We start from the raw sequence: 11,367 nt of genomic DNA on the forward strand, positions 1-11,367 counted from the left end.
CTCTTTCTTTGACTGTTCCATTTTGAACTACTTCAAAATCTTGTTAAGGTATGTACTCATTGAAAAAACTTATCAAGCGTCTTGATCTATCTCTATAGATCTTGATGCTCAATACGTAAGCAGCTTCACCGAGGTCTTTCTTTAAAAAACTCCTTTCAAACACTCCTTTATGCTTTGCAGAATAATTCTACATTATTTCCGATCAACAATATGTCATTCACATATACTTATCAGAAATGTTGTAGTGCTCCCACTCACTTTCTTGTAAATACAGGCTTCACCGCAAGTCTGTATAAAACTATATACTTTGATCAACTCATCAAAGCGTATTCCAACTCCGAGATGCTTGCATCAGTCCATAGATGGATCGCTAGAGCTTGCACATTTTGTTAACACCTTTAGGATCGACAAAACCTTCTGGTTGCATCATATACAACTCTTCTCTAATAAATCCATTAAGGAATGCAGTTTTGTTTATCCATTTGCCAGATTTCATAAAATGCGGCAATTGCTAACATGATTCGGACAGACTTAAGCATCGCTACGGGTGAGAAGGTCTAATCGTAGTCAATCCCTTGAACTTGTCGAAAAACTTTCGCAACAAGTCGAGCTTTATAAACAGTAACATTACCGTCAGCGTCAATCTTCTTCTTGAAGATCCATTTATTTTCAATGGCTTGCCGATCATCGGGCAAGTCAACCAAAGTCCATACTTTGTTCTCATACATGGATCCCATCTCGGATTTCATGGCCTCAAGCCATTTTGCGGAATCTGGGCTCACCATCGCTTCTTCATAGTTCGTAGGTTCGTCATGGTCTAGTAACATAACCTCCAGAAGAGGATTACCGTACCACTCTGGTGCGGATCTTGATCTGGTTGACCTACGAGGTTCAGTAATAACTTGATTTGATGTTTCATGATCATTATCATTAACTTCCTCACTAATTGGTGTAGGTGTCGCAGAAACTGGTTTCTGTGATGATCTACTTTCCAATAAGGGAGCAGGTACAGTTACCTCATCAAGTTCTACTTTCCTCCCACTCACTTCTTTTGAGAGAAACTCCTTCTATAGAAAGGATCCATTCTTAGCAACGAATGTCTTGCCTTCGGATCTGTGATAGAAGGTGTACCCAACTGTCTCCTTTGGGTATCCTATGAAGACACATTTCTCCGATTTGGGTTTGATCTTATCAGGATGAAACCTTTTCACATAAGCATCGCAACCCCAAACTTTAAGAAATGACAACTTTGGTTTCTTGCCAAACCACAGTTCATAAGATGTCGTCTCAACGGATTTAGATGGTACCCTATTTAACGTGAATGCAGCTCTCTCTAAATGCATAACCCCAAAACGATAGTGGTAGATCGGTAAGAGACATCATAGATTGCACCATATCTAATAAAGTACGGTTACGATGTTCGGACACACCATTACACTCTGGTGTTCCAGGTGGCGTGAGCAGTGAAACTATTTCATATTGTTTTAACTGAAGACCAAACTCGTAACTCAAATACTCTTCTCCATGATCAGATCGTAGAAACTTTATTTTGTTGTGACGATGATTTTCAACTTCACTCTGAAATTATATGAACTTTTCAAATGTTTCAGACTTCTGTTTCATTAAGTAGATATACCCATATCTGCTCAAATCATCTGTGAAGGTTAGAAAATAATGATACCCGCTACGAGCCTCAATATTCATCGGACCACATACATCAATATTTATGATTTCCAACAAATCTGTTGCTTGCTCCATTTGTTCTGGAGAACGGCGTTTTAGTCATCTTGCCCAAGAGGCATGGTTCGCAAGCATCAAGTGATTCATAATCAAGTGATTCCAAAATCCCATCAGCATGGAGTTTCTTCATGCGCTTTATACCAATATGACCTGAACGGCAGTGCCACAAATAAGTTGCACTATCATTATTAACTTTGCATCTTTTGGCTTCAATATTATTAATATGTGTATCACTACGATCGAGATCCACCAAACCATTTTCATTGGGTGTACGACCATAGAAGGTTTTATTCATGTAAATAGAACAACAATTATTCTCTAACTTAAATGAATAACCATATTGCAATAAACATGATCAAATCATATTCATGCTCAACGCAAACACCAAATAACACTTATTTAGGTTCAACACTAATCCCGAAAGTGTAAGGAGCGTGCGATGATGATCATATCAATCTTGGAACCACTTCCAACACACATCGTCACTTCACCCTTAACTAGTCTCTGTTCATTCTGCAACTCCTGTTTCGAGTTACTACTCTTTAGCAACTGAACCAGTATCAAATACCGAGGGGTTGCTACGAACACTAGTAAAATACACATCAATAATCTGTATATCAAATATACCTTTGTTCACTTTGCCATCCTTCTTATCCACCAAATACTTGGGGCAGTTCCACTTCCAGTGACCAGTCCCTTTGGAGTAGAAGCACTTAGTCTCAGGCTTAGGTCCAGACTTGGGCTTCTTCACTTGAGGAGCAACTTGCTTGCCGTTCTTCTTGAAGTTCCCCTTCTATCCCTTTGCCCTTTTCTTGAAACTAGTGGTCTTGTTAACCATCAACACTTGATGCTCTTTCTTGATTTCTACCTTCGTCGATTTCAGCATCGCGAAGAGCTTGGGAATTACTTTCGTCATCCCTTGCATACTATAGTTCATCACGAAGTTCTACTAACTTGGTGATGGTGACTAGAGAATTCTGTCAATCACTATTTTATCTGGAAGATTAGCTCCCACTTGATTCAAGCGATTGTAGTACCCAGACAATCTGAGCACATGCTCACTGCTTGAGCTATTCTCCTCCATCTTTTAGCTATAGAACTTGTTGGAGACTTCATATCTCTCAACCCGGGTATTTGCTTGAAATAGTAACTTCAACTCCTGGAACATCTCATATGGTCCATGACGTTCAAAACGTCTTTGAAGTCCCGATTCTAAGCCGTTAAGCATGGTGCACTAAACTATCAAGTAGTCATCATATTGAGCTAGCCAAACGTTCATAACCTCTGCATCTGCTCCTGCAATAGGTCCGTCACCTAGCGGTGCATCAAGGACATAATTCTTCTGTGCAGCAATGAGGATAATCCTCAGATCACGGATCCAATCCGCATCATTGCTATTAACATCTTTCAACATAATTTTTCTCTAGAAACATATCAAAATAAACATAGGGAAGCAATAACGCGAGCTATTGATCTACAACATAATTTGCAAAATACTATCAGGACTAAGTTCATGATAAATTTAAGTTCAATTAATCATATTACTTAAGAACTCCCACTTAGATAGACATCCCTCTAATCTTCTAACTGATCACGTGATCCATATCAACTAAACCATGTCCGATCATCACGTGAGATGGAGTAGTTTCAATGGTGAACATCACTATGTTGATCATATCTACTATATGATTCACGCTTGACCTTTCGGCCTCCGTGTTCCGAGGCCATATCTGTTATATGCTAGGCTCGTCAAGCTTAACCTGAGTATTCCGCGTGTACAACTGTTTTGCACCCGTTGTATTTGAACGTAGAGCCTATCACACCCGATCATCACGTGGTGTCTCAGCACGAAGAACTTTCGCAACGGTGCATACTCAGGGAGAACACTTATACCTTGATAATTTAGTGAGAGATCATCTTATAATGCTACCGTCAATCAAAGGAAGATAAGATGCATAAAAGATAAACATCACATGCAATCAATATAAGTGATATGATATGGCCATCATCATCTTGTGCTTGTGATCTCCATCTCCGAAGCACCGTCATGATCACCATCATCACCGGCGCGACACCTTGATCTTCATCGTAGCATCGTTGTCGTCTCGGCAATCTTATGCTTCTACGACTATCGCTACCGCTTAGTGATAAAGTAAAGCATTACAGGGAGATTGCATTGCATACAATAAAGCGACAACCATATGGCTCCTGCCAGTTGCCGATAACTCGGTTACAAAACATGATCATCTCATACAATAAATTTAGCATCATGCTTTGACCATATCACATCACAACATGCCCTACAAAAACAAGTTATACGTCCTCTACTTTGTTGTTGCAAGTTTTTACGTGGCTGCTACGGGCTTAGCAAGAACCGTTCTTACCAACGCATCAAAACCACAACGATAGTTTGTCAAGTTGGTGCTGTTTTAACCTTCGCAAGGACCAGGCGTAGCCACACTCGGTTCAACTAAAGTTGGAGAAACTGACACCCGCCAGCCACCTATGTGCAAAGCACGTCGGTAGAACCAGTCTCGCGTAAGCGTACGCGTAATGTCGGTCCGGGCCGCTTCATCCAACAATACCGCCGAACCAAAGTATGACATGCTGGTAAGCAGTATGACTTATATCGCCCACAAGTCACTTGTGTTCTACTCGTGCATATGACATCTACGCATAAAACCAGGCTCGGATGCCACTGTTGGGGAACGTAGTAATTTCAAAAAATTTCCTACGCACACGCAAGATCATGGTGATGCATAGCAACGAGAGGGGAGAGTGTTGTCCACGTACCCTCGTAGACCGAAAGCGGAAGCGTTAACACAACACGGTTGATGTAGTCGTACGTCTTCACGATCCGACCGATCAAGTACCGAACGCACGGCACCTCCGAGTTCAGCACACGTTCAGCTCGATGACGTCCCTCGAACTCCGATCCAGCCGAGTGTTGAGGGGGAGTTTCGTCAGCACGACGGCGTGGTGACGATGATGATGTTCTACCGACGCAGGGCTTCGCCTAAGCACCGCTACGATATTATCAGGTGTAATATGGTGGAGGGGGGCACCGCACACGGCTAAGAGATCAATGATCAATTGTTGTGTCCATGGGGTGCCCCCCTGCCCCCGTATATAAAAGAGCAAGGGGGAGGCCGCCGGCCAAGGAGGATGGCGCGGCAAGGGGGGAGTCCTACTCTCACCGGGAGTAGGACTCCTCCTTTCCTTGTTGAAATAGGAGAAGGGAAGGGAGAAGGAGAAAGAAGGAAGGGGCCGCCCCCCTTCCCTAGTCCAATTCGGACTAGTCCATGGGGAGGGGTGCGGCCACCCTTTGGGGCCTTTCTCTCCTTTCCCGTATGGCCCATTAAGGCCCAATACGAATTCCCGTAACTCTCCGGTACTCCGAAAAATACCCGAATCACTCGGAACCTTTCCGAAGTCCGACTATAGTCGTCCAATATATCGATATTTACGTCTCGGCCATTTCGAGACTCCTCGTCATGTCCCTGATCTCATCCGGGACTCCGAACTCCTTCGGTACATCAAAACACATGAACTCATAATATAACCGTCATCGTAATGTTAAGCGTGCGGACCCTACGGGTTCGAGAACTATGTAGACATGACCGAGACACCTCTCCGGTCAATAACCAAAAGCGGAACCTAGATGCTCATATTGGCTCCCACATATTCTACGAAGATCATTATCGGTCAGACCGCATAACAACATACGTTGTTCCCTTTGTCATCGGTATGTTACTTTCCCGAGATTCGATCGTCGGTATCTCGGTACCTAGTTCAATCTCGTTTCCGGCAAGTCTCTTTACTCGTTCCGTAATGCATCATCCCGCAACTAACTCATTAGTTACAATGCTTGCAAGGCTTATAGTGATGTGTATTACTGAGTGGTCCCAGAGATACCTCTCCGACAATCGGAGTGACAAATCCTAATCTTGAAATATGCCAACCCAACAAGTACCTTTGGAGACACCTGTAGAGCACCTTTATAATCACCCAGTTACGTTGTGACATTTGGTAGCGCACAAAGTGTTCCTCCGGTAAACGGGAGTTGCATAATCTCATAGTCATAGGAACATGTATAAGTCATGAAGAAAGCAATAGCAACATACTAAACGATCGAGTGCTAAGCTAACGGAATGGGTCAAGTCAATCACATCATTCTCCTAATGATGTGATCCCGTTAATCAAATGGCAACTCATGTCAATGGCTAGGAAACATAACCATCTTTGATCAACGAGCTAGTCAAGTAGAGGCATACTAGTGACACTCTGTTTGTCTATGTATTCACACATGTATCATGTTTCCGGTTAATACAATTCTAGCATGAATAATAAACATTTATCATGATATAAGGAAATAAATAATAACTTTATTATTGCCTCTAGGGCGTATTTCCTTCAGTAACCTGTGCTAATACCTCTGCTATCTTCAAGAATGCTTGGTGGCAGTATCGGAATTACCTGAAGAAAACGTACTTCACCGATAAAGAAACTCATCAAATTCCCTTACGTTCTCCTGAGACACATTTACTGGACGATGACTGGGAATGCCTTGTTCTGTACTGGTCCCGAACCAAGAATGTGGTAAGGTCTATGAGCTCATTTTCTATTTTAAGTATTATATTCTTGCATCTTACTGTACTCTGTTCATGTAGAACAAGTGCCTAAACCTGAAGAACAGCTGTTCTAATTTAAGATTCCATTGCTATCATAGTTCAAAAAAGCGCTAGGCGTTAGTGCATTTTGCCACCGCCTTGCGCTTTACTGACCAAAGTGCATGCTTATGCGCAGTTATGGACAGATTGTGCGTAGTTATGCGCAATGCGTTTTGCCAACGCCTAGAGCCTAGGCGCGCTTAAGCGCTCGCTTAGGCGCGCCTTTTTTAACTATGATTGCTTTGCTCTTATATCACTGTATTTACTCATACAAACTTATTTTTAAATTGAAGGATCCAATCGAAACTCCAATGGCACAGCAGGTATGTTCACGCATGTTTCTTTAACAGGTTTGCTCTTATCAATAGCTCTGTTGATTTCAATTGTGTATACAGTTGACTTTCATATCATGCACATTACTAGCATCACAACAGAGCCAATAGTGTTGTTGTACATGTAGACCCGTGGTACCCATCTGAAATCTTGTTGTGCCGTGTAGTTTCCCACGCTTTGTATTCTTTCACTGCTGCTTTGTCTTGAACTGATATGATTTGAACCGTGTCTCTATTTTGATTTGGCAAGACAATGCAGTGACCATAGGACATAGATATATGTTTGTTTGATGCTTTTATTATGTACAAGTACTTGGCAATAGAAGACTTGGTAGTTTAATCCTGTCCACCTTATTAATGAACTGGTTCACTGAAATGAGTTTCATATACTAGTACATGCTAAACTTGTTATGTGTCTGCTTGTTTCTTCTTTTAGAATGCTGACAGAATATTGGGGAAGAGTGCCTTATTAAGCAATGGTAAAGGAAGTAATGCAGATAAGGTTCAGGATAGTGACACATCCTTGTTGGTCTCCAACAAAGCTGATAAAACAGCTAAGGAAGACTATCTTGAAGACAGCGAGACAACCCCAAAGTCCTGTCTTGGTTTAGTGTTCGAGTTATTGGCCACTACCGCTTGCACAAGCTATTCAAACTCACTGTCTGAATCAGTTCGGTTTCTTGAGTCTCAACTACAAGCTGAAAGACATCGATCAGCTGTGCTGCGACAAGAAGCGGAAGGACTGCGGAAGTCCCTGGAGCATTCAGATGCATACTTTCTGGTGCAACAGCAAGCGTTGGAGGATTTTAGCGCCAAACAGGACAAAGCTAATCAGCTTGCTAAGCTTATTGCCAGCATGGTGGATACCCAGGATAACGTTTCTTGAGCTCTTCTGAAGTTGTTTCAGTTATGCTCTTGTTTTGCTGCCGCGTTTATTTAACCTGGTGGCCAATTTTGACGGCCAGTGTATGTAATGTCCTGCTTTGTTCCCTATATTTGCACTGGTGGCGAACTTTGATGCCCAGTTGATGTAATATGTGTAATAGCGGTAATAGGCTAGCGTTAATTGCCTGCTTATTTATTTCCTTATTGTCTTGTTTAGTTGTTTGCTTGTAGTCACTGCAGTTCTTTTTCTTTTTTTTCTAGTGGCCACAATAGCCTATTTTTGGTAACTAGGCCAAAATAATCGTGGCAACACACGGACTGTTGTAACCATGGGCCTCCTGCAGGCCATATGATCCATGGGCCTTCGTCCGGCCGTAGGATCCATCGGCCTTCTATACGGGCCTTAGGGTCCATGGGCCTTCTACTGGCCATAGGGTCCATGGGCCTTCTACGGGCCGTATGATCCATGGGCCTTCTACGGGCCGTACTATCCATGGGCCTCATACGGGCCGTAGGATCCATGGGCCTTCTACGGGGCGTATCATCATTTCGCCAATCATGGGCCGTACTATTCGTGGACCATAACGGGCCGTTAATAGGCCGTATTTGATAACTCTATGAAAACAGCCCAACGGGTTTTTTTGACATGAAAACGACCCAACGTATTAACGGTCCGCAAACGGGCCGACTGTAACGACGGGCTCAATTTGGCCCACAAGCAGAAAATGACAGTAACAGGCCGTATGTAACCGAATGCTGCAAATGAGCCCAAGAATCAATGGCCCTGAGAAGGCCGAAAGATAACTTGGGCTGGAAACGGCCCAATGGAATAATGGGCCGTTAATGGGTATAAAGTGATAAACTGTTCATTACAGGCCAGTTTCAGCACGGGCCGTTAATGGGCCAAGAGTTACAAAGGTCCTCATATGGGCCGAAAGAAGTCATGGGCCACACATGGGCCGGAAGTTAAAACGGGCTGAATCATATTGGACGGCCCAGATGACGCTACTGGGCCTAATTCAGATAGGGCGTAACGGGCCCTGGGTTAGCGGGATGTAAATGGGCTATATGCGAACAGGCCGTTAAGAGGCTTTCCGTGGGCCGGCCCGCCACCTTTTGACCAAGTCAAACGGGCCGGCCTTTTCACAGGAATGGGCCTCTGTTGGGCCGTGCCACGTGTCGCCGTATCAAGGCACCTTCGGTCCAATGAGCGGATGACATCTGTCCCAACGGTGAGCCGACACGTGTTTCCTCCAGCCAATGATGATTTTACACGTGGAAAATCCCCATTGGTCGGGGCTGTTAACGGGTTATCGGATCCAAAACCCGACCCGATAGCTTAACGGCATTCCGTTACGGTGGATGCCACGTGTCGGTCACCCTTGACGAAAGCACTTCTGTGACGCGCGATTTATCGTCATGGAAGTGGACAGTTTCGTGATGATAATTTTGGTAATGTCATGGAACACTTCTACGACAGCACAGGTATGACTATCTTGATTCTGTCATAAATTTTTCATGGATGTACATGCATGACAAAAAACGCGACCTACTGTGACAAACACGTATCATCACGGAAGTGTATTTTTTTGTAGTGTTGGGCTTCTTCGTAGTACTCTTGGTAGGCTGCTGAGACGAAGTTGGCGGAACACTTGAAGAAGCAGCGGCTGCCTCAGAGGTGCGATAACGCTTTGAAGTAGAATGCCCGGGGTTGACACGTCGGACATGTTGCTCAGAAGGGCCATCACCTGGAACCAAACACACTGACACAAGAAACAACACAAATGAACAAGCATAAGCCACCAGAAAAAGCAACACGGATCGATATTTGGTACAAGTAAGGTGGAAGTTGGCATCCAGTTGTAGTACAGTGATCTGGAAGCGGTAGTACCGCCCGAGCGGTAGTACCGCTCCAGGCGGGGAACGGTGGTTCCCTACTGCCGTGGCCAAATCCGGCACTACCGGGATGCCAAATTCAAAAATAAGCCTACCAAATATCAATCCAAAGAGTCTATAAGCCTTCGCCATCCTACTCAAGCTTCGATTTGGCCAAAAATCGATGAATGCAAAGCCTATTGCCCCTAAAGACTAGATCTGAAACCTAGAAGCAAAGAGAAAGGGGTCGGGGGCAATACCAGCATCCATGGCTAGAGGAAGGGGTGGGGATCGATCCCACCGGAGGAAAAGGTGAAAGACGACCCAGAGGAGGCGGCCCACCAGTGCCCTCCCGCGGCGAGTTCGTCGCTGGCACACGAAGAGGATGAGAGGGTCAAGTGAATGGGTGTGGGGGAGAAAGAAACGTCCCCTGCCCCAACATAACCCCCTAGTCCTGCCCCGCAGTGGTAGTACCGCTCGAGCAGGCGGTAGTATCGCTTGATGAATATAAGCGGTAGTATCGCGTGCCTCCAGCGGTGGTACCGCCCAGCCAAAAACGCAAAGACTAAAACAGAAAAAGGCTTAGCTCAAGCAACAAGAAAACACGAAGAGACGAGAGAGCAAACACAAAGACAGAAGGGCGCCCACGAGAGGACAAGAAGCAAAGACCACACAACTCTCAAAGAAAGGGCGGTGGCTGAGGCCACCTATGTTTGAGTCAATTGGTATGGCACTGCGAAGATTTTAACCTTGGGCCCATGACCAAAACTCATCTTTGAAGCACAAGTACCATAAAAAATGGCTAATGTGAAAGACGTGATCAATTTATGCATAATGTGGGGAGGGAGAGTTCATTGAGAGAACAATGCTCCCCCTATGTCCATGCCTACACCTAAACAAGACATCACGATGAGTATGGTGGGGTGTGCAAAGGTTCAAGCCACATTGCTCGAATCAATGATATTTAGCTCAAGCCTTAACTCGTGAAATCTTGCTTCATCCAAGGGCTTCATGAAAATATCGGCAAGGTTATCATGAGTGTTGACATAGTTGAGCTCGATCTCCCCTCGCCTAATGTGACCCCGTATGAAGTGATACCGAATCTCAATATGCTTCATCTTTAAGTGTTGCACCAGGTTGAGAGAAATCTTGATGGCACTTTCATTGTCACACCAAAGAGGCACTTTGTCACAAATGACACCATAATCCTTTAAAGTTTGCCTCATCCATAGAAGTTGAGCACAACAACTACCGGCGGCCACATACTCCGCTTCGGTGGACGAGAGAGACACACAACTTTGCTTCTTAGAAGACCAACTCACCAAAGAGCAACCAAGAAATTGGCACCCTCCGGAAGTTGAATTCCTATCCACTTTGTCTCCCGCCCAATCCGAGTCCGAAAAGCCCGCAAGGTTGAAGTTAGATCCTCTTGGGTACCATAAGCCAAAGTTTGGGGTATGAGCCAAATATCGAAAGATTCGCTTGATCGCCACATAGTGGCTTTCCTTTGGTGCGGCTTGAAATCGTGCACAAATTCCCACACTCAACATGATATCCGGTCTAGATGCACAAAGGTAAAGCAAGGAGCCAATCATGGAACGATATACCTTTTGATCCACCGCTTTACCGTTGGGATCTATGTCAAGTTGGCATTTGACGGGCATTGGAGTGGAAGCCGGCTTGACATGACTTAGCTTGAATCTCTTGAGCATGTCTTGAGTGTATTTGGCTTGGTTGATGAAGGTTCCTTCTCTTCTTTGTTTGTTTTGGAATCCGAGAAAGAACTTCAACTCTCCCATCATGGACATCTTGAACTTACAGGTCATGAGAGCGGCAAAACTCCTCATTGAAAGCTTTGTTAGGAG

The sequence above is a fragment of the Triticum aestivum genome, chromosome 6D, assembly GCF_018294505.1.
Source record: "Triticum aestivum cultivar Chinese Spring chromosome 6D, IWGSC CS RefSeq v2.1, whole genome shotgun sequence".
Taxonomy (NCBI): Eukaryota; Viridiplantae; Streptophyta; class Magnoliopsida; order Poales; family Poaceae; genus Triticum; species Triticum aestivum.